General features: G+C 40.6%; 12 non-coding genes across 12 annotated transcripts; all 12 read left to right on the plus strand.

Annotated features, from left to right (window-relative positions):
- Positions 1 to 90: 90 nt before the first annotated feature.
- Positions 91 to 172, plus strand: TRNAS-AGA (transfer RNA serine (anticodon AGA)). The gene has a single exon. It is a non-coding gene; the product is annotated as a tRNA-Ser (tRNA).
- A 1,281-nt stretch (positions 173 to 1,453) lies between these two features.
- TRNAH-GUG (transfer RNA histidin (anticodon GUG)) lies at positions 1,454 to 1,525 on the plus strand. The gene has a single exon. It is a non-coding gene; the product is annotated as a tRNA-His (tRNA).
- Positions 1,526 to 4,112: 2,587 nt separating this feature from the next.
- TRNAS-AGA (transfer RNA serine (anticodon AGA)) lies at positions 4,113 to 4,194 on the plus strand. The gene has a single exon. It is a non-coding gene; the product is annotated as a tRNA-Ser (tRNA).
- A 1,281-nt stretch (positions 4,195 to 5,475) lies between these two features.
- On the plus strand, positions 5,476 to 5,547 carry TRNAH-GUG (transfer RNA histidin (anticodon GUG)). The gene has a single exon. It is a non-coding gene; the product is annotated as a tRNA-His (tRNA).
- A 2,587-nt stretch (positions 5,548 to 8,134) lies between these two features.
- Positions 8,135 to 8,216, plus strand: TRNAS-AGA (transfer RNA serine (anticodon AGA)). Its single transcript has one exon. It is a non-coding gene; the product is annotated as a tRNA-Ser (tRNA).
- Positions 8,217 to 9,497: 1,281 nt separating this feature from the next.
- TRNAH-GUG (transfer RNA histidin (anticodon GUG)) lies at positions 9,498 to 9,569 on the plus strand. The gene has a single exon. It is a non-coding gene; the product is annotated as a tRNA-His (tRNA).
- A 2,587-nt stretch (positions 9,570 to 12,156) lies between these two features.
- On the plus strand, positions 12,157 to 12,238 carry TRNAS-AGA (transfer RNA serine (anticodon AGA)). Its single transcript has one exon. It is a non-coding gene; the product is annotated as a tRNA-Ser (tRNA).
- A 3,938-nt stretch (positions 12,239 to 16,176) lies between these two features.
- On the plus strand, positions 16,177 to 16,258 carry TRNAS-AGA (transfer RNA serine (anticodon AGA)). The gene has a single exon. It is a non-coding gene; the product is annotated as a tRNA-Ser (tRNA).
- A 1,281-nt stretch (positions 16,259 to 17,539) lies between these two features.
- On the plus strand, positions 17,540 to 17,611 carry TRNAH-GUG (transfer RNA histidin (anticodon GUG)). Its single transcript has one exon. It is a non-coding gene; the product is annotated as a tRNA-His (tRNA).
- Positions 17,612 to 20,198: 2,587 nt separating this feature from the next.
- TRNAS-AGA (transfer RNA serine (anticodon AGA)) lies at positions 20,199 to 20,280 on the plus strand. The gene has a single exon. It is a non-coding gene; the product is annotated as a tRNA-Ser (tRNA).
- A 1,281-nt stretch (positions 20,281 to 21,561) lies between these two features.
- Positions 21,562 to 21,633, plus strand: TRNAH-GUG (transfer RNA histidin (anticodon GUG)). Its single transcript has one exon. It is a non-coding gene; the product is annotated as a tRNA-His (tRNA).
- Positions 21,634 to 24,220: 2,587 nt separating this feature from the next.
- Positions 24,221 to 24,302, plus strand: TRNAS-AGA (transfer RNA serine (anticodon AGA)). The gene has a single exon. It is a non-coding gene; the product is annotated as a tRNA-Ser (tRNA).
- The last annotated feature ends 1,037 nt before the right edge of the window (positions 24,303 to 25,339 follow it).

The following is a 25,339-nucleotide window of genomic DNA, read 5'->3' on the forward strand; positions in this document are numbered from 1 at the left end:
TTTTAAAAAGCGCATTGCAGAATATCAGTACTTTGATGTGGGAAAACTTCAAAACTTTCAAACAAAATATTTGTAGGCAGCTTACAGCAAGTTGTTGTGGCCGAGTGGTTAAGGCGATGGACTAGAAATCCATTGGGGTATCCCCGCGCAGGTTCGAATCCTGCCAACAACGAGAATCTTTTTATTATCGGCTACAATTTCAGAAGTTAACCTTTAGTATTTCTTCCATTTCAGTTTTATAAATAGGTGGCTTATTTTTGTGTCACTATTGCCTCTCCACATATTTGTTATCGCTACCTCTTTCATGTCTTTGCTACACCTCATTCCTACTTTAGCACTGGTGTAAACGCTTCAAATTATTATACGGTTGCTCTCTCATTCATACCTGCGCATGCACTTGAAAGTTACTTTACCAATAAAAGACGCAAAGAGAGAAATAGAACAAAAGTGCTGGCTGGATTGGCAAACACACTTCATAAAACTGCATTTTCTTTTTTATTCTCCCCCGTGTTACATGCTTAACCTCCCCATGTGTAATTTCTCTTAACCTGCTGTCCCAGGAAGAGAATTTCATCTACAGGCTCTTTCTGTGTTTTTTTCCCTAGTCTGTCTTTCCCATTTCTTAGCTGTGTAACTGTTCCTTTACGCGCTCTATTTAAACGCCATCAATCTCATTTGAGCTCCTTGCTCCCGATTCTGTTTTCTCCACCTCTCATACTGCCAGTTCTCTCTTTCTCTGTGGTTGGTGGCTACTTTCCTGAGCTTCCGAAGCCACGTGGTTCCTGCCTCTTGTTGTCAGACTTGAATTGGAAAAGGAACCATATTAACAAGCCTTTACCACTCACACACGGCGGAAGTTTAAACTTTAATTCAGTGAGCTAAGAAAAGCGTGTTGTGGGTCCCCTACGAGCCATGGTGCTTGCTTCATCATGATTTGGCACCAGTCATTAGCCGCAGCTCTGCTAATGAGCCACTGAGGTCAGTTTCAATATTTACTCAAAAACATAACCATGCAGCCCACCCCTCAACTGTGTATTTATCTTGCTTTTCTGCTGTTCGTGTGATTAGCTGGGAGGAGCTCACGGCGACATCCTCCCTATAAAAGTGTAGATGGATCACTCTCTAACTCTTTCTTGCTTCACATACAAATGGCTTGAAAGGTGCAGGGAAGATGCAGGTCTAATAGACAGAATAGAAGGCCTGTGCCAGGTGGGTTTCTCTGCATTGGTGTCCCATCACAGGTCCGCAAGTGTAATGTGTGATCTTTGACTCCTGGCATTTCACAAGCAGGCGGCCAGGAAACGGTTTCAGCCTATCAACCACTGAGGAGACGCAGCCTCTGAATGAGGAATGAGGAAGCAATGAATACATACAGCCTATCACAGGAACAGCCCTGAGTGTTCCGAATTATAAATTCTCCATGTCATTGTATGTCGTCGAGCCCAAGTAGCTCGCCGTGATCGTATAGTGGTTAGTACTCTGCGTTGTGGCCGCAGCAACCTCGGTTCGAATCCGAGTCACGGCATTGTGGTTGGCAATGTCACGGCAGTTGGGTGTTAATTTTACAGAATTAGCAAATGTACCAGTGGTTTTTGTAAAATGTCTATTAAAAACAGATCCTTTCAAATATTTAAACCATCTAACAACAAATGATTTAAACTTGCATGATTATAAGCTGTAGCTATAATGTATTTACTTACATAAATTATCGTTCTTGAACCTATTGGGGGTGGAGGGGGAGCGGTGCTCACCCCCCAGGTGCAGTTGAGTGACCTGTGTTGTGGCTCTCTAGAGGGAAGGCACACATTTTGCTGTCACCCAGCCCAATCCAGACGTGTATTGGGGCCAGGTTTCAGGCAAATAGAGCAGTAAGTGCAGAGACATGTTCACTCTCTAAAAGTGGCATTTCTAAAATAGTAAAGTTAAATCCAACCTCACCAGTAAGTAGGATTTTCAATAAATAAATAAAGCTACTCCTCTCCGATATGGAATTACCAAATAAAAAGTATAGGGAATACACAGAGCTAACCTATGAGAGGGGTAGACCTCACAGTAGTGAAAAATGAAATAGACTGTTTGGTACTTACAGGACACGCGAACCACCAAAGTACATATCTTATTTTTTACTTACATAGCATCATGCACCTAGGACTACCTAGGGCCTACCTTAGGTGTAAATTATATGTAATAAAAGGGGAGTTTAAGGCTTGGCAAGTAGGCTGGGACTCCCCTGGGAGACCCCTGAGTCTATGCCCAGAACCATAACTCTGCCAGTCGAGTACTTACCTAAAAGCCGATAACTCACTTTTCTTCCATAGGCTAACATTGAGTGGTTTCACTTGGAAATTCTTCTAAGTGGTGTGGAGTTTTGGAACTTTAAAATATTCATCTAAAATCAGCCGAACAACGAATTCTGATTTACTCACCTGTTATCAGGAGAGACCTCAGTGCTGCATCTTGGAGCTCAGTACTGACCCTGAAAAGTAATTTTAACCGTACTTACCAGTAACTCCAATTTCCTTCCATGGGATATCATTGCCTGCTTTTTGCTGAAAATTTTCTAAGTGTCGATTTTTGAAACTTACAAATATTCTTTAAAAATCGTACCAACTGTGAAAACGTAATTGTTTACCTGTTTTAGATAGATGTCCCAGTACTGAGCCTAGGAGCCCAGCACTGGATTACAAAAGTAACGAGAACGTACTTTACCCGTAACTTGAATTTTCTTCCATAGGAAACCATTGACTGTTTTTCTGTGAAATTTCTTCGAAGTGTCGATTTTGAAAACATGTAAATATTCCTTAAAAATCGCCTGTATAACTTAAACGCAGTTTCTCAACTGCTTACAGGTGGTACAGTAGTGCTGGATCTAGGATCCAACACTGACCTAGAAAAAGTAACCATAACCCCACTTACCTGCTAAGTGAATTTCCTTCCATAGGATAACATTGGTAATTTGATCAGCAAAAGTTTCTAAGTGTCAACTTTTAAAATAGCAAAATATTGCTTAAAAATCACAACAGTAACTAAAACGAATTTACTCACTTGTTTCCAAGAACTGTCCCAGGACTGAATCTAGGATCCAGTCCTGGATTTAGAAAAGTAATCCTGAAAGTAATTAATTGCATATAACTTAAAATTCCCATTGAGCTCAATGTATTATTGTGATTCAAATTGTGTTGCCTATTGCAATAAACTGTAACTATGACCTGCAAAAGTCAATTGCCTATTGCAAAGTATTTAACTAAAGCATCTCATTCTGAGAAAGTATATTTTGATACCTATTGTTGGTTCTAAAATAAAACAACAATATCTTTTGTATGCAAACCAATGGCCTAGAGTTCAGTTCTTGAGTGTGTGAGACCATTTGCTGACTGAGTGTGTACAACAAATGTTTTACACTGTACTCTGATACTGCCTTACTGCTCGGCAAGCTACCACTTTAGAGAGTAAGGTTATATCTAACTTTAGCCTCTGCCAAACCTCTGGGGACTGGGGACTCTGTGCACACTGTACCTATTTGGGAACAGTATATACAGAGCCACTTTCTCACAGTAGTGATAAAGTGATTAGAGTCCTAAGGCCAACATAAAGATACAGCAAAACGTGAGGTGAAAAGCAAAAAGGTTGCTGGTAGGCCACCTTAAGGATGCCAGGTCTAACAAAAACTGAACTAAGGATAACATGAGTAAAACATCAGGTTTCTCTACTGCATTTGGTGAGACAAGTGGGCCTTCTTTTATCTTCCATTCAAGCAATCTTTGACAGACCCCTTTATTATAGAGCTTTTCAAGGATTAAAGATAAGGCACTTACAAAGGAGTCCCAAATACTCAGAGATGGTTGACTTCTGTAATATGGGTCGTAGACTAAAAGCAGCGCAAAAACAGAGTGCAACAGGGTCCAAAAAACTTGAGTGCCACAAGAGAGTTTGAATGCAAGCGTATCCTTTTACAGATCCAGAGATATACTCATGCAATTTTTGTTTTTAGGACAGAACGTGCATGATGAAAAAAACATTGTTTTTAAAAAGCGCATTGCAGAATATCAGTACTTTGATGTGGGAAAACTTCAAAACTTTCAAACAAAATATTTGTAGGCAGCTTACAGCAAGTTGTTGTGGCCGAGTGGTTAAGGCGATGGACTAGAAATCCATTGGGGTATCCCCGCGCAGGTTCGAATCCTGCCAACAACGAGAATCTTTTTATTATCGGCTACAATTTCAGAAGTTAACCTTTAGTATTTCTTCCATTTCAGTTTTATAAATAGGTGGCTTATTTTTGTGTCACTATTGCCTCTCCACATATTTGTTATCGCTACCTCTTTCATGTCTTTGCTACACCTCATTCCTACTTTAGCACTGGTGTAAACGCTTCAAATTATTATACGGTTGCTCTCTCATTCATACCTGCGCATGCACTTGAAAGTTACTTTACCAATAAAAGACGCAAAGAGAGAAATAGAACAAAAGTGCTGGCTGGATTGGCAAACACACTTCATAAAACTGCATTTTCTTTTTTATTCTCCCCCGTGTTACATGCTTAACCTCCCCATGTGTAATTTCTCTTAACCTGCTGTCCCAGGAAGAGAATTTCATCTACAGGCTCTTTCTGTGTTTTTTTCCCTAGTCTGTCTTTCCCATTTCTTAGCTGTGTAACTGTTCCTTTACGCGCTCTATTTAAACGCCATCAATCTCATTTGAGCTCCTTGCTCCCGATTCTGTTTTCTCCACCTCTCATACTGCCAGTTCTCTCTTTCTCTGTGGTTGGTGGCTACTTTCCTGAGCTTCCGAAGCCACGTGGTTCCTGCCTCTTGTTGTCAGACTTGAATTGGAAAAGGAACCATATTAACAAGCCTTTACCACTCACACACGGCGGAAGTTTATACTTTAATTCAGTGAGCTAAGAAAAGCGTGTTGTGGGTCCCCTACGAGCCATGGTGCTTGCTTCATCATGATTTGGCACCAGTCATTAGCCGCAGCTCTGCTAATGAGCCACTGAGGTCAGTTTCAATATTTACTCAAAAACATAACCATGCAGCCCACCCCTCAACTGTGTATTTATCTTGCTTTTCTGCTGTTCGTGTGATTAGCTGGGAGGAGCTCACGGCGACATCCTCCCTATAAAAGTGTAGATGGATCACTCTCTAACTCTTTCTTGCTTCACATACAAATGGCTTGAAAGGTGCAGGGAAGATGCAGGTCTAATAGACAGAATAGAAGGCCTGTGCCAGGTGGGTTTCTCTGCATTGGTGTCCCATCACAGGTCCGCAAGTGTAATGTGTGATCTTTGACTCCTGGCATTTCACAAGCAGGCGGCCAGGAAACGGTTTCAGCCTATCAACCACTGAGGAGACGCAGCCTCTGAATGAGGAATGAGGAAGCAATGAATACATACAGCCTATCACAGGAACAGCCCTGAGTGTTCCGAATTATAAATTCTCCATGTCATTGTATGTCGTCGAGCCCAAGTAGCTCGCCGTGATCGTATAGTGGTTAGTACTCTGCGTTGTGGCCGCAGCAACCTCGGTTCGAATCCGAGTCACGGCATTGTGGTTGGCAATGTCACGGCAGTTGGGTGTTAATTTTACAGAATTAGCAAATGTACCAGTGGTTTTTGTAAAATGTCTATTAAAAACAGATCCTTTCAAATATTTAAACCATCTAACAACAAATGATTTAAACTTGCATGATTATAAGCTGTAGCTATAATGTATTTACTTACATAAATTATCGTTCTTGAACCTATTGGGGGTGGAGGGGGAGCGGTGCTCACCCCCCAGGTGCAGTTGAGTGACCTGTGTTGTGGCTCTCTAGAGGGAAGGCACACATTTTGCTGTCACCCAGCCCAATCCAGACGTGTATTGGGGCCAGGTTTCAGGCAAATAGAGCAGTAAGTGCAGAGACATGTTCACTCTCTAAAAGTGGCATTTCTAAAATAGTAAAGTTAAATCCAACCTCACCAGTAAGTAGGATTTTCAATAAATAAATAAAGCTACTCCTCTCCGATATGGAATTACCAAATAAAAAGTATAGGGAATACACAGAGCTAACCTATGAGAGGGGTAGACCTCACAGTAGTGAAAAATGAAATAGACTGTTTGGTACTTACAGGACACGCGAACCACCAAAGTACATATCTTATTTTTTACTTACATAGCATCATGCACCTAGGACTACCTAGGGCCTACCTTAGGTGTAAATTATATGTAATAAAAGGGGAGTTTAAGGCTTGGCAAGTAGGCTGGGACTCCCCTGGGAGACCCCTGAGTCTATGCCCAGAACCATAACTCTGCCAGTCGAGTACTTACCTAAAAGCCGATAACTCACTTTTCTTCCATAGGCTAACATTGAGTGGTTTCACTTGGAAATTCTTCTAAGTGGTGTGGAGTTTTGGAACTTTAAAATATTCATCTAAAATCAGCCGAACAACGAATTCTGATTTACTCACCTGTTATCAGGAGAGACCTCAGTGCTGCATCTTGGAGCTCAGTACTGACCCTGAAAAGTAATTTTAACCGTACTTACCAGTAACTCCAATTTCCTTCCATGGGATATCATTGCCTGCTTTTTGCTGAAAATTTTCTAAGTGTCGATTTTTGAAACTTACAAATATTCTTTAAAAATCGTACCAACTGTGAAAACGTAATTGTTTACCTGTTTTAGATAGATGTCCCAGTACTGAGCCTAGGAGCCCAGCACTGGATTACAAAAGTAACGAGAACGTACTTTACCCGTAACTTGAATTTTCTTCCATAGGAAACCATTGACTGTTTTTCTGTGAAATTTCTTCGAAGTGTCGATTTTGAAAACATGTAAATATTCCTTAAAAATCGCCTGTATAACTTAAACGCAGTTTCTCAACTGCTTACAGGTGGTACAGTAGTGCTGGATCTAGGATCCAACACTGACCTAGAAAAAGTAACCATAACCCCACTTACCTGCTAAGTGAATTTCCTTCCATAGGATAACATTGGTAATTTGATCAGCAAAAGTTTCTAAGTGTCAACTTTTAAAATAGCAAAATATTGCTTAAAAATCACAACAGTAACTAAAACGAATTTACTCACTTGTTTCCAAGAACTGTCCCAGGACTGAACCTAGGATCCAGTCCTGGATTTAGAAAAGTAATCCTGAAAGTAATTAATTGCATATAACTTAAAATTCCCATTGAGCTCAATGTATTATTGTGATTCAAATTGTGTTGCCTATTGCAATAAACTGTAACTATGACCTGCAAAAGTCAATTGCCTATTGCAAAGTATTTAACTAAAGCATCTCATTCTGAGAAAGTATATTTTGATACCTATTGTTGGTTCTAAAATAAAACAACAATATCTTTTGTATGCAAACCAATGGCCTAGAGTTCAGTTCTTGAGTGTGTGAGACCATTTGCTGACTGAGTGTGTACAACAAATGTTTTACACTGTACTCTGATACTGCCTTACTGCTCGGCAAGCTACCACTTTAGAGAGTAAGGTTATATCTAACTTTAGCCTCTGCCAAACCTCTGGGGACTGGGGACTCTGTGCACACTGTACCTATTTGGGAACAGTATATACAGAGCCACTTTCTCACAGTAGTGATAAAGTGATTAGAGTCCTAAGGCCAACATAAAGATACAGCAAAACGTGAGGTGAAAAGCAAAAAGGTTGCTGGTAGGCCACCTTAAGGATGCCAGGTCTAACAAAAACTGAACTAAGGATAACATGAGTAAAACATCAGGTTTCTCTACTGCATTTGGTGAGACAAGTGGGCCTTCTTTTATCTTCCATTCAAGCAATCTTTGACAGACCCCTTTATTATAGAGCTTTTCAAGGATTAAAGATAAGGCACTTACAAAGGAGTCCCAAATACTCAGAGATGGTTGACTTCTGTAATATGGGTCGTAGACTAAAAGCAGCGCAAAAACAGAGTGCAACAGGGTCCAAAAAACTTGAGTGCCACAAGAGAGTTTGAATGCAAGCGTATCCTTTTACAGATCCAGAGATATACTCATGCAATTTTTGTTTTTAGGACAGAACGTGCATGATGAAAAAAACATTGTTTTTAAAAAGCGCATTGCAGAATATCAGTACTTTGATGTGGGAAAACTTCAAAACTTTCAAACAAAATATTTGTAGGCAGCTTACAGCAAGTTGTTGTGGCCGAGTGGTTAAGGCGATGGACTAGAAATCCATTGGGGTATCCCCGCGCAGGTTCGAATCCTGCCAACAACGAGAATCTTTTTATTATCGGCTACAATTTCAGAAGTTAACCTTTAGTATTTCTTCCATTTCAGTTTTATAAATAGGTGGCTTATTTTTGTGTCACTATTGCCTCTCCACATATTTGTTATCGCTACCTCTTTCATGTCTTTGCTACACCTCATTCCTACTTTAGCACTGGTGTAAACGCTTCAAATTATTATACGGTTGCTCTCTCATTCATACCTGCGCATGCACTTGAAAGTTACTTTACCAATAAAAGACGCAAAGAGAGAAATAGAACAAAAGTGCTGGCTGGATTGGCAAACACACTTCATAAAACTGCATTTTCTTTTTTATTCTCCCCCGTGTTACATGCTTAACCTCCCCATGTGTAATTTCTCTTAACCTGCTGTCCCAGGAAGAGAATTTCATCTACAGGCTCTTTCTGTGTTTTTTTCCCTAGTCTGTCTTTCCCATTTCTTAGCTGTGTAACTGTTCCTTTACGCGCTCTATTTAAACGCCATCAATCTCATTTGAGCTCCTTGGTCCCGATTCTGTTTTCTCCACCTCTCATACTGCCAGTTCTCTCTTTCTCTGTGGTTGGTGGCTACTTTCCTGAGCTTCCGAAGCCACGTGGTTCCTGCCTCTTGTTGTCAGACTTGAATTGGAAAAGGAACCATATTAACAAGCCTTTACCACTCACACACGGCGGAAGTTTATACTTTAATTCAGTGAGCTAAGAAAAGCGTGTTGTGGGTCCCCTACGAGCCATGGTGCTTGCTTCATCATGATTTGGCACCAGTCATTAGCCGCAGCTCTGCTAATGAGCCACTGAGGTCAGTTTCAATATTTACTCAAAAACATAACCATGCAGCCCACCCCTCAACTGTGTATTTATCTTGCTTTTCTGCTGTTCGTGTGATTAGCTGGGAGGAGCTCACGGCGACATCCTCCCTATAAAAGTGTAGATGGATCACTCTCTAACTCTTTCTTGCTTCACATACAAATGGCTTGAAAGGTGCAGGGAAGATGCAGGTCTAATAGACAGAATAGAAGGCCTGTGCCAGGTGGGTTTCTCTGCATTGGTGTCCCATCACAGGTCCGCAAGTGTAATGTGTGATCTTTGACTCCTGGCATTTCACAAGCAGGCGGCCAGGAAACGGTTTCAGCCTATCAACCACTGAGGAGACGCAGCCTCTGAATGAGGAATGAGGAAGCAATGAGTACATACAGCCTATCACAGGAACAGCCCTGAGTGTTCCGAATTATAAATTCTCCATGTCATTGTATGTCGTTGAGCCCAAGTAGCTCGCCGTGATCGTATAGTGGTTAGTACTCTGCGTTGTGGCCGCAGCAACCTCGGTTCGAATCCGAGTCACGGCATTGTGGTTGGCAATGTCACGGCAGTTGGGTGTTAATTTTACAGAATTAGCAAATGTACCAGTGGTTTTTGTAAAATGTCTATTAAAAACAGATCCTTTCAAATATTTAAACCATCTAACAACAAATGATTTAAACTTGCATGATTATAAGCTGTAGCTATAATGTATTTACTTACATAAATTATCGTTCTTGAACCTATTGGGGGTGGAGGGGGAGCGGAGCTCACCCCCAGGTGCAGTTGAGTGACCTGTGTTGTGGCTCTCTAGAGGGAAGGCACAAATTTTGCTGTCACCCAGCCCAATCCAGACGTGTATTGGGGCCAGGTTTCAGGCAAATAGAGCAGTAAGTGCAGAGACATGTTCACTCTCTAAAAGTGGCATTTCTAAAATAGTAAAGTTAAATCCAACCTCACCAGTAAGTAGGATTTTCAATAAATAAATAAAGCTACTCCTCTCCGATATGGAATTACCAAATAAAAAGTATAGGGGAATACACAGAGCTAACCTATGAGAGGGGTAGACCTCACAGTAGTGAAAAATGAAATAGACTGTTTGGTACTTACAGGACACGCGAACCACCAAAGTACATATCTTATTTTTTACTTACATAGCATCATGCACCTAGGACTACCTAGGGCCTACCTTAGGTGTAAATTATATGTAATAAAAGGGGAGTTTAAGGCTTGGCAAGTAGGCTGGGACTCCCCTGGGAGACCCCTGAGTCTATGCCCAGAACCATAACTCTGCCAGTCGAGTACTTACCTAAAAGCCGATAACTCACTTTTCTTCCATAGGCTAACATTGAGTGGTTTCACTTGGAAATTCTTCTAAGTGGTGTGGAGTTTTGGAACTTTAAAATATTCATCTAAAATCAGCCGAACAACGAATTCTGATTTACTCACCTGTTATCAGGAGAGACCTCAGTGCTGCATCTTGGAGCTCAGTACTGACCCTGAAAAGTAATTTTAACCGTACTTACCAGTAACTCGAATTTCCTTCCATGGGATATCATTGCCTGCTTTTTGCTGAAAATTTTCTAAGTGTCGATTTTTGAAACTTACAAATATTCTTTAAAAATCGTACCAACTGTGAAAACGTAATTGTTTACCTGTTTTAGATAGATGTCCCAGTACTGAGCCTAGGAGCCCAGCACTGGATTACAAAAGTAACGAGAACGTACTTTACCCGTAACTTGAATTTTCTTCCATAGGAAACCATTGACTGTTTTTCTGTGAAATTTCTTCTAAGTGTCGATTTTGCAAACATGTAAATATTCCTTAAAAATCGCCTGTATAACTTAAACGCAGTTTCTCAACTGCTTACAGGTGGTACAGTAGTGCTGGATCTAGGATCCAACACTGACCTAGAAAAAGTAACCATAACCCCACTTACCTGCTAAGTGAATTTCCTTCCATAGGATAACATTGGTAATTTGATCAGCAAAAGTTTCTAAGTGTCAACTTTTAAAATAGCAAAATATTGCTTAAAAATCACAACAGTAACTAAAACGAATTTACTCACTTGTTTCCAAGAACTGTCCCAGGACTGAATCTAGGATCCAGTCCTGGATTTAGAAAAGTAATCCTGAAAGTAATTAATTGCATATAACTTAAAATTCCCATTGAGCTCAATGTATTATTGTGATTCAAATTGTGTTGCCTATTGCAATAAACTGTAACTATGACCTGCAAAAGTCAATTGCCTATTGCAAAGTATTTAACTAAAGCATCTCATTCTGAGAAAGTATATTTTGATACCTATTGTTGGTTCTAAAATAAAACAACAATATCTTTTGTATGCAAACCAATGGCCTAGAGTTCAGTTCTTGAGTGTGTGAGACCATTTGCTGACTGAGTGTGTACAACAAATGTTTTACACTGTACTCTGATACTGCCTTACTGCTCGGCAAGCTACCACTTTAGAGAGTAAGGTTATATCTAACTTTAGCCTCTGCCAAACCTCTGGGGACTGGGGACTCTGTGCACACTGTACCTATTTGGGAACAGTATATACAGAGCCACTTTCTCACAGTAGTGATAAAGTGATTAGAGTCCTAAGGCCAACATAAAGATACAGCAAAACGTGAGGTGAAAAGCAAAAAGGTTGCTGGTAGGCCACCTTAAGGATGCCAGGTCTAACAAAAACTGAACTAAGGATAACATGAGTAAAACATCAGGTTTCTCTACTGCATTTGGTGAGACAAGTGGGCCTTCTTTTATCTTCCATTCAAGCAATCTTTGACAGACCCCTTTATTATAGAGCTTTTCAAGGATTAAAGATAAGGCACTTACAAAGGAGTCCCAAATATTCAGAGATGGTTGACTTCTGTAATATGGGTCGTAGACTAAAAGCAGCGCAAAAACAGAGTGCAACAGGGTCCCAAAAACTTGAGTGCCACAAGAGAGTTTGAATGCAAGCGTATCCTTTTACAGATCCAGAGATATACTCATGCAATTTTTGTTTTTAGGACAGACCGTGCATGATGAAAAAAACATTGTTTTTAAAAAGCGCATTGCAGAATATCAGTACTTTGATGTGGGAACACTTCAAAACTTTCAAACAAAATATTTGGAGGCCGCTTACAGCAAGTTGTTGTGGCCGAGTGGTTAAGGCGATGGACTAGAAATCCATTGGGGTATCCCCGCGCAGGTTCGAATCCTGCCAACAACGAGAATCTTTTTATTATCGGCTACAATTTCAGAAGTTAACCTTTAGTATTTCTTCCATTTCAGTTTTATAAATAGGTGGCTTATTTTTGTGTCACTATTGCCTCTCCACATATTTGTTATCGCTACCTCTTTCATGTCTTTGCTACACCTCATTCCTACTTTAGCACTGGTGTAAACGCTTCAAATTATTATACCGTTGCTCTCTCATTCATACCTGCGCATGCACTTGAAAGTTACTTTACCAATAAAAGACGCAAAGAGAGAAATAGAACAAAAGTGCTGGCTGGATTGGCAAACACACTTCATAAAACTGCATTTTCTTTTTTATTCTCCCCCGTGTTACATGCTTAACCTCCCCATGTGTAATTTCTCTTAACCTGCTGTCCCAGGAAGAGAATTTCATCTACAGGCTCTTTCTGTGTTTTTTTCCCTAGTCTGTCTTTCCCATTTCTTAGCTGTGTAACTGTTCCTTTACGCGCTCTATTTAAACGCCATCAATCTCATTTGAGCTCCTTGCTCCCGCTTCTGTTTTCTCCACCTCTCATACTGCCAGTTCTCTCTTTCTCTGTGGTTGGTGGCTACTTTCCTGAGCTTCCGAAGCCACGTGGTTCCTGCCTCTTGTTGTCAGACTTGAATTGGAAAAGGAACCATATTAACAAGCCTTTACCACTCACACACGGCGGAAGTTTATACTTTAATTCAGTGAGCTAAGAAAAGCGTGTTGTGGGTCCCCTACGAGCCATGGTGCTTGCTTCATCATGATTTGGCACCAGTCATTAGCCGCAGCTCTGCTAATGAGCCACTGAGGTCAGTTTCAATATTTACTCAAAAACATAACCATGCAGCCCACCCCTCAACTGTGTATTTATCTTGCTTTTCTGCTGTTCGTGTGATTAGCTGGGAGGAGCTCACGGCGACATCCTCCCTATAAAAGTGTAGATGGATCACTCTCTAACTCTTTCTTGCTTCACATACAAATGGCTTGAAAGGTGCAGGGAAGATGCAGGTCTAATAGACAGAATAGAAGGCCTGTGCCAGGTGGGTTTCTCTGCATTGGTGTCCCATCACAGGTCCGCAAGTGTAATGTGTGATCTTTGACTCCTGGCATTTCACAAGCAGGCGGCCAGGAAACGGTTTCAGCCTATCAACCACTGAGGAGACGCAGCCTCTGAATGAGGAATGAGGAAGCAATGAATACATCCAGCCTATCACAGGAACAGCCCTGAGTGTTCCGAATTATAAATTCTCCATGTCATTGTATGTCGTTGAGCCCAAGTAGCTCGCCGTGATCGTATAGTGGTTAGTACTCTGCGTTGTGGCCGCAGCAACCTCGGTTAGAATCCGAGTCACGGCATTGTGGTTGGTAATGTCACGGCAGTTGGGTGTTAATTTTACAGAATTAGCAAATGTACCAGTGGTTTTTGTAAAATGTCTATTAAAAACAGATCCTTTCAAATATTTAAACCATCTAACAACAAATGATTTAAACTTGCATGATTATAAGCTGTAGCTATAATGTATTTACTTACATAAATTATCGTTCTTGAACCTATTGGGGGTGGAGGGGGAGCGGAGCTCACCCCCAGGTGCAGTTGAGTGACCTGTGTTGTGGCTCTCTAGAGGGAAGGCACAAATTTTGCTGTCACCCAGCCCAATCCAGACGTGTATTGGGGCCAGGTTTCAGGCAAATAGAGCAGTAAGTGCAGAGACATGTTCACTCTCTAAAAGTGGCATTTCTAAAATAGTAAAGTTAAATCCAACCTCACCAGTAAGTAGGATTTTCAATAAATAAATAAAGCTACTCCTCTCCGATATGGAATTACCAAATAAAAAGTATAGGGGAATACACAGAGCTAACCTATGAGAGGGGTAGACCTCACAGTAGTGAAAAATGAAATAGACTGTTTGGTACTTACAGGACACGCGAACCACCAAAGTACATATCTTATTTTTTACTTACATAGCATCATGCACCTAGGACTACCTAGGGCCTACCTTAGGTGTAAATTATATGTAATAAAAGGGGAGTTTAAGGCTTGGCAAGTAGGCTGGGACTCCCCTGGGAGACCCCTGAGTCTATGCCCAGAACCATAACTCTGCCAGTCGAGTACTTACCTAAAAGCCGATAACTCACTTTTCTTCCATAGGCTAACATTGAGTGGTTTCACTTGGAAATTCTTCTAAGTGGTGTGGAGTTTTGGAACTTTAAAATATTCATCTAAAATCAGCCGAACAACGAATTCTGATTTACTCACCTGTTATCAGGAGAGACCTCAGTGCTGCATCTTGGAGCTCAGTACTGACCCTGAAAAGTAATTTTAACCGTACTTACCAGTAACTCGAATTTCCTTCCATGGGATATCATTGCCTGCTTTTTGCTGAAAATTTTCTAAGTGTCGATTTTTGAAACTTACAAATATTCTTTAAAAATCGTACCAACTGTGAAAACGTAATTGTTTACCTGTTTTAGATAGATGTCCCAGTACTGAGCCTAGGAGCCCAGCACTGGATTACAAAAGTAACGAGAACGTACTTTACCCGTAACTTGAATTTTCTTCCATAGGAAACCATTGACTGTTTTTCTGTGAAATTTCTTCTAAGTGTCGATTTTGCAAACATGTAAATATTCCTTAAAAATCGCCTGTATAACTTAAACGCAGTTTCTCAACTGCTTACAGGTGGTACAGTAGTGCTGGATCTAGGATCCAACACTGACCTAGAAAAAGTAACCATAACCCCACTTACCTGCTAAGTGAATTTCCTTCCATAGGATAACATTGGTAATTTGATCAGCAAAAGTTTCTAAGTGTCAACTTTTAAAATAGCAAAATATTGCTTAAAAATCACAACAGTAACTAAAACGAATTTACTCACTTGTTTCCAAGAACTGTCCCAGGACTGAATCTAGGATCCAGTCCTGGATTTAGAAAAGTAATCCTGAAAGTAATTAATTGCATATAACTTAAAATTCCCTTGAGCTCAATGTATTATTGTGATTCAAATTGTGTTGCCTATTGCAATAAACTGTAACTATGACCTGCAAAAGTCAATTGCCTATTGCAAAGTATTTAACTAAAGCATCTCATTCTGAGAAAGTATATTTTGATACCTATTGTTGGTTCTAAAATAAAACAACAATATCTTTTGTATGCAAACCAATGGCCTAGAGTTCAGTTCTTGAGTGTGTGAGACCATTTGCTGACTGAGTGTGTACAACAAATGTTTTACACTGTACTCTGATACTGCCTTACTGCTCGGCAAGCTACCACTTTAGAGAGTAAGGTTATATCTAACTTTAGCCTCTGCCAAACCTCTGGGGACTGGGGACTCTGTGCACACTGTACCTATTTGGGAACAGTATATACAGAGCCACTTTCTCACAGTAGTGATAAAGTGATTAGAGTCCTAAGGCCAACATAAAGATACAGCAAAACGTGAGGTGAAAAGCAAAAAGGTTGCTGGTAGGCCACCTTAAGGATGCCAGGTCTAACAAAAACTGAACTAAGGATAACATGAGTAAAACATCAGGTTTCTCTACTGCATTTGGTGAGACAAGTGGGCCTTCTTTTATCTTCCATTCAAGCAATCTTTGACAGACCCCTTTATTATAGAGCTTTTCAAGGATTAAAGATAAGGCACTTACAAAGGAGTCCCAAATATTCAGAGATGGTTGACTTCTGTAATATGGGTCGTAGACTAAAAGCAGCGCAAAAACAGAGTGCAACAGGGTCCAAAAACTTGAGTGCCACAAGAGAGTTTGAATGCAAGCGTATCCTTTTACAGATCCAGAGATATACTCATGCAATTTTTATTTTTAGGACAGAACGTGCATGATGAAAAAAACATTGTTTTTAAAAAGCGCATTGCAGAATATCAGTACTTTGATGTGGGAAAACTTCAAAACTTTCAAACAAAATATTTGTAGGCAGCTTACAGCAAGTTGTTGTGGCCGAGTGGTTAAGGCGATGGACTAGAAATCCATTGGGGTATCCCCGCGCAGGTTCGAATCCTGCCAACAACAAGATTCTTTTTATTATCGGCTACAATTTCAGAAGTTAACCTTTAGTATTTCTTCCATTTCAGTTTTATAAATAGGTGGCTTATTTTTGTGTCACTATTGCCTCTCCACATATTTGTTATCGCTACCTCTTTCATGTCTTTGCTACACCTCATTCCTACTTTAGCACTGGTGTAAACGCTTCAAATTATTATACGGTTGCTCTCTCATTCATACCTGCGCATGCACTTGAAAGTTACTTTACCAATAACAGACGCAAAGAGAGAAATAGAACAAAAGTGCCTGCTGGATTGGCAAACACACTTCATAAAACTGCATTTTCTTTTTTATTCTCCCCCGTGTTACATGCTTAACCTCCCCATGTGTAATTTCTCTTAACCTGCTGTCCCAGGAAGAGAATTTCATCTACAGGCTCTTTCTGTGTTTTTTTCCCTAGTCTGTCTTTCCCATTTCTTAGCTGTGTAACTGTTCCTTTACGCGCTCTATTTAAACGCCATCAATCTCATTTGAGCTCCTTGCTCCCGCTTCTGTTTTCTCCACCTCTCATACTGCCAGTTCTCTCTTTCTCTGTGGTTGGTGGCTACTTTCCTGAGCTTCCGAAGCCACGTGGTTCCTGCCTCTTGTTGTCAGACTTGAATTGGAAAAGGAACCATATTAACAAGCCTTTACCACTCACACACGGCGGAAGTTTATACTTTAATTCAGTGAGCTAAGAAAAGCGTGTTGTGGGTCCCCTACGAGCCATGGTGCTTGCTTCATCATGATTTGGCACCAGTCATTAGCCGCAGCTCTGCTAATGAGCCACTGAGGTCAGTTTCAATATTTACTCAAAAACATAACCATGCAGCCCACCCCTCAACTGTGTATTTATCTTGCTTTTCTGCTGTTCGTGTGATTAGCTGGGAGGAGCTCACGGCGACATCCTCCCTATAAAAGTGTAGATGGATCACTCTCTAACTCTTTCTTGCTTCACATACAAATGGCTTGAAAGGTGCAGGGAAGATGCAGGTCTAATAGACAGAATAGAAGGCCTGTGCCAGGTGGGTTTCTCTGCATTGGTGTCCCATCACAGGTCCGCAAGTGTAATGTGTGATCTTTGACTCCTGGCATTTCACAAGCAGGCGGCCAGGAAACGGTTTCAGCCTATCAACCACTGAGGAGACGCAGCCTCTGAATGAGGAATGAGGAAGCAATGAATACATCCAGCCTATCACAGGAACAGCCCTGAGTGTTCCGAATTATAAATTCTCCATGTCATTGTATGTCGTTGAGCCCAAGTAGCTCGCCGTGATAGTATAGTGGTTAGTACTCTGCGTTGTGGCCGCAGCAACCTCGGTTCGAATCTGAGTCACGGCATTGTGGTTGGCAATGTCACGGCAGTTGGGTGTTAATTTTACAGAATTAGCAAATGTACCAGTGGTTTTTGTAAAATGTCTATTAAAAACAGATCCTTTCAAATATTTAAACCATCTAACAACAAATGATTTAAACTTGCATGATTATAAGCTGTAGCTATAATGTATTTACTTACATAAATTATCGTTCTTGAACCTATTGGGGGTGGAGGGGGAGCGGAGCTCACCCCCAGGTGCAGTTGAGTGACCTATGTTGTGGCTCTCTAGAGGGAAGGCACAAATTTTGCTGTCACCCAGCCCAATCCAGACGTGTATTGGGGCCAGGTTTCAGGCAAATAGAGCAGTAAGTGCAAAGACATGTTCACTCTCTAAAAGTGGCATTTCTAAAATAGTAAAGTTAAATCCAACCTCACCAGTAAGTAGGATTTTCAATAAATAAATAAAGCTACTCCTCTCCGATATGGAATTACCAAATAAAAAGTATAGGGGAATACACAGAGCTAACCTATGAGAGGGGTAGACCTCACAGTAGTGAAAAATGAAATAGACTGTTTGGTACTTACAGGACACGCGAACCACCAAAGTACATATCTTATTTTTTACTTACATAGCATCATGCACCTAGGACTACCTAGGGCCTACCTTAGGTGTAAATTATATGTAATAAAAGGGGAGTTTAAGGCTTGGCAAGTAGGCTGGGACTCCCCTGGGAGACCCCTGAGTCTATGCCCAGAACCATAACTCTGCCAGTCGAGTACTTACCTAAAAGCCGATAACTCACTTTTCTTCCACAGGCTAACATTGAGTGGTTTCACTTGGAAATTCTTCTAAGTGGTGTGGAGTTTTGGAACTTTAAAATATTCATCTAAAATCAGCCGAACAACGAATTCTGATTTACTCACCTGTTATCAGGAGAGACCTCAGTGCTGCATCTTGGAGCTCGGTACTGACCCTGAAAAGTAATTTTAACCGTACTTACCAGTAACTCGAATTTCCTTCCATGGGATATCATTGCCTGCTTTTTGCTGAAAATTTTCTAAGTGTCGATTTTTGAAACTTACAAATATTCTTTAAAAATCGTACCAACTGTGAAAACGTAATTGTTTACCTGTTTTAGATAGATGTCCCAGTACTGAGCCTAGGAGCCCAGCACTGGATTACAAAAGTAACGAGAACGTACTTTACCCGTAACTTGAATTTTCTTCCATAGGAAACCATTGACTGTTTTTCTGTGAAATTTCTTCTAAGTGTCGATTTTGCAAACATGTAAATATTCCTTAAAAATCGCCTGTATAACTTAAACGCAGTTTCTCAACTGCTTACAGGTGGTACAGTAGTGCTGGATCTAGGATCCAACACTGACCTAGAAAACGTAACCATAACCCCACTTACCTGCTAAGTGAATTTCCTTCCATAGGATAACATTGGTAATTTGATCAGCAAAAGTTTCTAAGTGTCAACTTTTAAAATAGCAAAATATTGCTTAAAAATCACAACAGTAACTAAAACGAATTTACTCACTTGTTTCCAAGAACTGTCCCAGGACTGAATCTAGGATCCAGTCCTGGATTTAGAAAAGTAATCCTGAAAGTAATTAATTGCATATAACTTAAAATTCCCATTGAGCTCAATGTATTATTGTGATTCAAATTGTGTTGCCTATTGCAATAAACTGTAACTATGACCTGCAAAAGTCAATTGCCTATTGCAAAGTATTTAACTAAAGCATCTCATTCTGAGAAAGTATATTTTGATACCTATTGTTGGTTCTAAAATAAAACAACAATATCTTTTGTATGCAAACCAATGGCCTAGAGTTCAGTTCTTGAGTGTGTGAGACCATTTGCTGACTGAGTGTGTACAACAAATGTTTTACACTGTACTCTGATACTGCCTTACTGCTCGGCAAGCTACCACTTTAGAGAGTAAGGTTATATCTAACTTTAGCCTCTGCCAAACCTCTGGGGACTGGGGACTCTGTGCACACTGTACCTATTTGGGAACAGTATATACAGAGCCACTTTCTCACAGTAGTGATAAAGTGATTAGAGTCCTAAGGCCAACATAAAGATACAGCAAAACGTGAGGTGAAAAGCAAAAAGGTTGCTGGTAGGCCACCTTAAGGATGCCAGGTCTAACAAAAACTGAACTAAGGATAACATGAGTAAAACATCAGGTTTCTCTACTGCATTTGGTGAGACAAGTGGGCCTTCTTTTATCTTCCATTCAAGCAATCTTTGACAGACCCCTTTATTATAGAGCTTTTCAAGGATTAAAGATAAGGCACTTACAAAGGAGTCCCAAATACTCAGAGATGGTTGACTTCTGTAATATGGGTCGTAGACTAAAAGCAGCGCAAAAACAGAGTGCAACAGGGTCCAAAAAACTTGAGTGCCACAAGAGAGTTTGAATGCAAGCGTATCCTTTTACAGATCCAGAGATATACTCATGCAATTTTTGTTTTTAGGACAGAACGTGCATGATGAAAAAAACATTGTTTTTAAAAAGCGCATTGCAGAATATCAGTACTTTGATGTGGGAAAACTTCAAAACTTTCAAACAAAATATTTGTAGGCAGCCTACAGCAAGTTGTTGTGGCCGAGTGGTTAAGGCGATGGACTAGAAATCCATTGGGGTATCCCCGCGCAGGTTCGAATCCTGCCAACAACGAGAAACTTTTTATTATCGGCTACAATTTCAGAAGTTAACCTTTAGTATTTCTTCCATTTCAGTTTTATAAATAGGTGGCTTATTTTTGTGTCACTATTGCCTCTCCACATATTTGTTATCGCTACCTCTTTCATGTCTTTGCTACACCTCATTCCTACTTTAGCACTGGTGTAAACGCTTCAAATTATTATACGGTTGCTCTCTCATTCATACCTGCGCATGCACTTGAAAGTTACTTTACCAATAAAAGACGCAAAGAGAGAAATAGAACAAAAGTGCTGGCTGGATTGGCAAACACACTTCATAAAACTGCATTTTCTTTTTTATTCTCCCCCGTGTTACATGCTTAACCTCCCCATGTGTAATTTCTCTTAACCTGCTGTCCCAGGAAGAGAATTTCATCTACAGGCTCTTTCTGTGTTTTTTTCCCTAGTCTGTCTTTCCCATTTCTTAGCTGTGTAACTGTTCCTTTACGCGCTCTATTTAAACGCCATCAATCTCATTTGAGCTCCTTGCTCCTGCTTCTGTTTTCTCCACCTCTCATACTGCCAGTTCTCTCTTTCTCTGTGGTTGGTGGCTACTTTCCTGAGCTTCCGAAGCCACGTGGTTCCTGCCTCTTGTTGTCAGACTTGAATTGGAAAAGGAACCATATTAACAAGCCTTTACCACTCACACACGGCGGAAGTTTATACTTTAATTCAGTGAGCTAAGAAAAGCGTGTTGTGGGTCCCCTACGAGCCATGGTGCTTGCTTCATCATGATTTGGCACCAGTCATTAGCCGCAGCTCTGCTAATGAGCCACTGAGGTCAGTTTCAATATTTACTCAAAAACATAACCATGCAGCCCACCCCTCAACTGTGTATTTATCTTGCTTTTCTGCTGTTCGTGTGATTAGCTGGGAGGAGCTCACGGCGACATCCTCCCTATAAAAGTGTAGATGGATCACTCTCTAACTCTTTCTTGCTTCACATACAAATGGCTTGAAAGGTGCAGGGAAGATGCAGGTCTAATAGACAGAATAGAAGGCCTGTGCCAGGTGGGTTTCTCTGCATTGGTGTCCCATCACAGGTCCGCAAGTGTAATGTGTGATCTTTGACTCCTGGCATTTCACAAGCAGGCGGCCAGGAAACGGTTTCAGCCTATCAACCACTGAGGAGACGCAGCCTCTGAATGAGGAATGAGGAAGCAATGAATACATCCAGCCTATCACAGGAACAGCCCTGAGTGTTCCGAATTATAAATTCTCCATGTCATTGTATGTCGTTGAGCCCAAGTAGCTCGCCGTGATAGTATAGTGGTTAGTACTCTGCGTTGTGGCCGCAGCAACCTCGGTTCGAATCTGAGTCACGGCATTGTGGTTGGCAATGTCACGGCAGTTGGGTGTTAATTTTACAGAATTAGCAAATGTACCAGTGGTTTTTGTAAAATGTCTATTAAAAACAGATCCTTTCAAATATTTAAACCATCTAACAACAAATGATTTAAACTTGCATGATTATAAGCTGTAGCTATAATGTATTTACTTACATAAATTATCGTTCTTGAACCTATTGGGGGTGGAGGGGGAGCGGAGCTCACCCCCAGGTGCAGTTGAGTGACCTATGTTGTGGCTCTCTAGAGGGAAGGCACAAATTTTGCTGTCACCCAGCCCAATCCAGACGTGTATTGGGGCCAGGTTTCAGGCAAATAGAGCAGTAAGTGCAAAGACATGTTCACTCTCTAAAAGTGGCATTTCTAAAATAGTAAAGTTAAATCCAACCTCACCAGTAAGTAGGATTTTCAATAAATAAATAAAGCTACTCCTCTCCGATATGGAATTACCAAATAAAAAGTATAGGGGAATACACAGAGCTAACCTATGAGAGGGGTAGACCTCACAGTAGTGAAAAATGAAATAGACTGTTTGGTACTTACAGGACACGCGAACCACCAAAGTACATATCTTATTTTTTACTTACATAGCATCATGCACCTAGGACTACCTAGGGCCTACCTTAGGTGTAAATTATATGTAATAAAAGGGGAGTTTAAGGCTTGGCAAGTAGGCTGGGACTCCCCTGGGAGACCCCTGAGTCTATGCCCAGAACCATAACTCTGCCAGTCGAGTACTTACCTAAAAGCCGATAACTCACTTTTCTTCCACAGGCTAACATTGAGTGGTTTCACTTGGAAATTCTTCTAAGTGGTGTGGAGTTTTGGAACTTTAAAATATTCATCTAAAATCAGCCGAACAACGAATTCTGATTTACTCACCTGTTATCAGGAGAGACCTCAGTGCTGCATCTTGGAGCTCGGTACTGACCCTGAAAAGTAATTTTAACCGTACTTACCAGTAACTCGAATTTCCTTCCATGGGATATCATTGCCTGCTTTTTGCTGAAAATTTTCTAAGTGTCGATTTTTGAAACTTACAAATATTCTTTAAAAATCGTACCAACTGTGAAAACGTAATTGTTTACCTGTTTTAGATAGATGTCCCAGTACTGAGCCTAGGAGCCCAGCACTGGATTACAAAAGTAACGAGAACGTACTTTACCCGTAACTTGAATTTTCTTCCATAGGAAACCATTGACTGTTTTTCTGTGAAATTTCTTCTAAGTGTCGATTTTGCAAACATGTAAATATTCCTTAAAAATCGCCTGTATAACTTAAACGCAGTTTCTCAACTGCTTACAGGTGGTACAGTAGTGCTGGATCTAGGATCCAACACTGACCTAGAAAACGTAACCATAACCCCACTTACCTGCTAAGTGAATTTCCTTCCATAGGATAACATTGGTAATTTGATCAGCAAAAGTTTCTAAGTGTCAACTTTTAAAATAGCAAAATATTGCTTAAAAATCACAACAGTAACTAAAACGAATTTACTCACTTGTTTCCAAGAACTGTCCCAGGACTGAATCTAGGATCCAGTCCTGGATTTAGAAAAGTAATCCTGAAAGTAATTAATTGCATATAACTTAAAATTCCCATTGAGCTCAATGTATTATTGTGATTCAAATTGTGTTGCCTATTGCAATAAACTGTAACTATGACCTGCAAAAGTCAATTGCCTATTGCAAAGTATTTAACTAAAGCATCTCATTCTGAGAAAGTATATTTTGATACCTATTGTTGGTTCTAAAATAAAACAACAATATCTTTTGTATGCAAACCAATGGCCTAGAGTTCAGTTCTTGAGTGTGTGAGACCATTTGCTGACTGAGTGTGTACAACAAATGTTTTACACTGTACTCTGATACTGCCTTACTGCTCGGCAAGCTACCACTTTAGAGAGTAAGGTTATATCTAACTTTAGCCTCTGCCAAACCTCTGGGGACTGGGGACTCTGTGCACACTGTACCTATTTGGGAACAGTATATACAGAGCCACTTTCTCACAGTAGTGATAAAGTGATTAGAGTCCTAAGGCCAACATAAAGATACAGCAAAACGTGAGGTGAAAAGCAAAAAGGTTGCTGGTAGGCCACCTTAAGGATGCCAGGTCTAACAAAAACTGAACTAAGGATAACATGAGTAAAACATCAGGTTTCTCTACTGCATTTGGTGAGACAAGTGGGCCTTCTTTTATCTTCCATTCAAGCAATCTTTGACAGACCCCTTTATTATAGAGCTTTTCAAGGATTAAAGATAAGGCACTTACAAAGGAGTCCCAAATACTCAGAGATGGTTGACTTCTGTAATATGGGTCGTAGACTAAAAGCAGCGCAAAAACAGAGTGCAACAGGGTCCAAAAAACTTGAGTGCCACAAGAGAGTTTGAATGCAAGCGTATCCTTTTACAGATCCAGAGATATACTCATGCAATTTTTGTTTTTAGGACAGAACGTGCATGATGAAAAAAACATTGTTTTTAAAAAGCGCATTGCAGAATATCAGTACTTTGATGTGGGAAAACTTCAAAACTTTCAAACAAAATATTTGTAGGCAGCCTACAGCAAGTTGTTGTGGCCGAGTGGTTAAGGCGATGGACTAGAAATCCATTGGGGTATCCCCGCGCAGGTTCGAATCCTGCCAACAACGAGAAACTTTTTATTATCGGCTACAATTTCAGAAGTTAACCTTTAGTATTTCTTCCATTTCAGTTTTATAAATAGGTGGCTTATTTTTGTGTCACTATTGCCTCTCCACATATTTGTTATCGCTACCTCTTTCATGTCTTTGCTACACCTCATTCCTACTTTAGCACTGGTGTAAATGCTTCAAATTATTATACGGTTGCTCTCTCATTCATACCTGCGCATGCACTTGAAAGTTACTTTACCAATAAAAGACGCAAAGAGAGAAATAGAACAAAAGTGCTGGCTGGATTGGCAAACACACTTAATAAAACTGCATTTTCTTTTTTATTCTCCCCCGTGTTACATGCTTAACCTCCCCATGTGTAATTTCTCTTAACCTGCTGTCCCAGGAAGAGAATTTCATCTACAGGCTCTTTCTGTGTTTTTTTCCCTAGTCTGTCTTTCCCATTTCTTAGCTGTGTAACTGTTCCTTTACGCGCTCTATTTAAACGCCATCAATCTCATTTGAGCTCCTTGCTCCCGCTTCTGTTTTCTCCACCTCTCATACTGCCAGTTCTCTCTTTCTCTGTGGTTGGTGGCTACTTTCCTGAGCTTCCGAAGCCACGTGGTTCCTGCCTCTTGTTGTCAGACTTGAATTGGAAAAGGAACCATATTAACAAGCCTTTACCACTCACACACGGCGGAAGTTTATACTTTAATTCAGTGAGCTAAGAAAAGCGTGTTGTGGGTCCCCTACGAGCCATGGTGCTTGCTTCATCATGATTTGGCACCAGTCATTAGCCGCAGCTCTGCTAATGAGCCACTGAGGTCAGTTTCAATATTTACTCAAAAACATAACCATGCAGCCCACCCCTCAACTGTGTATTTATCTTGCTTTTCTGCTGTTCGTGTGATTAGCTGGGAGGAGCTCACGGCGACATCCTCCCTATAAAAGTGTAGATGGATCACTCTCTAACTCTTTCTTGCTTCACATACAAATGGCTTGAAAGGTGCAGGGAAGATGCAGGTCTAATAGACAGAATAGAAGGTCTGTGCCAG

The sequence above is a fragment of the Triturus cristatus genome, chromosome 12 (genome assembly GCF_964204655.1).
Source record: "Triturus cristatus chromosome 12, aTriCri1.1, whole genome shotgun sequence".
Taxonomy (NCBI): domain Eukaryota; kingdom Metazoa; phylum Chordata; class Amphibia; order Caudata; family Salamandridae; genus Triturus; species Triturus cristatus.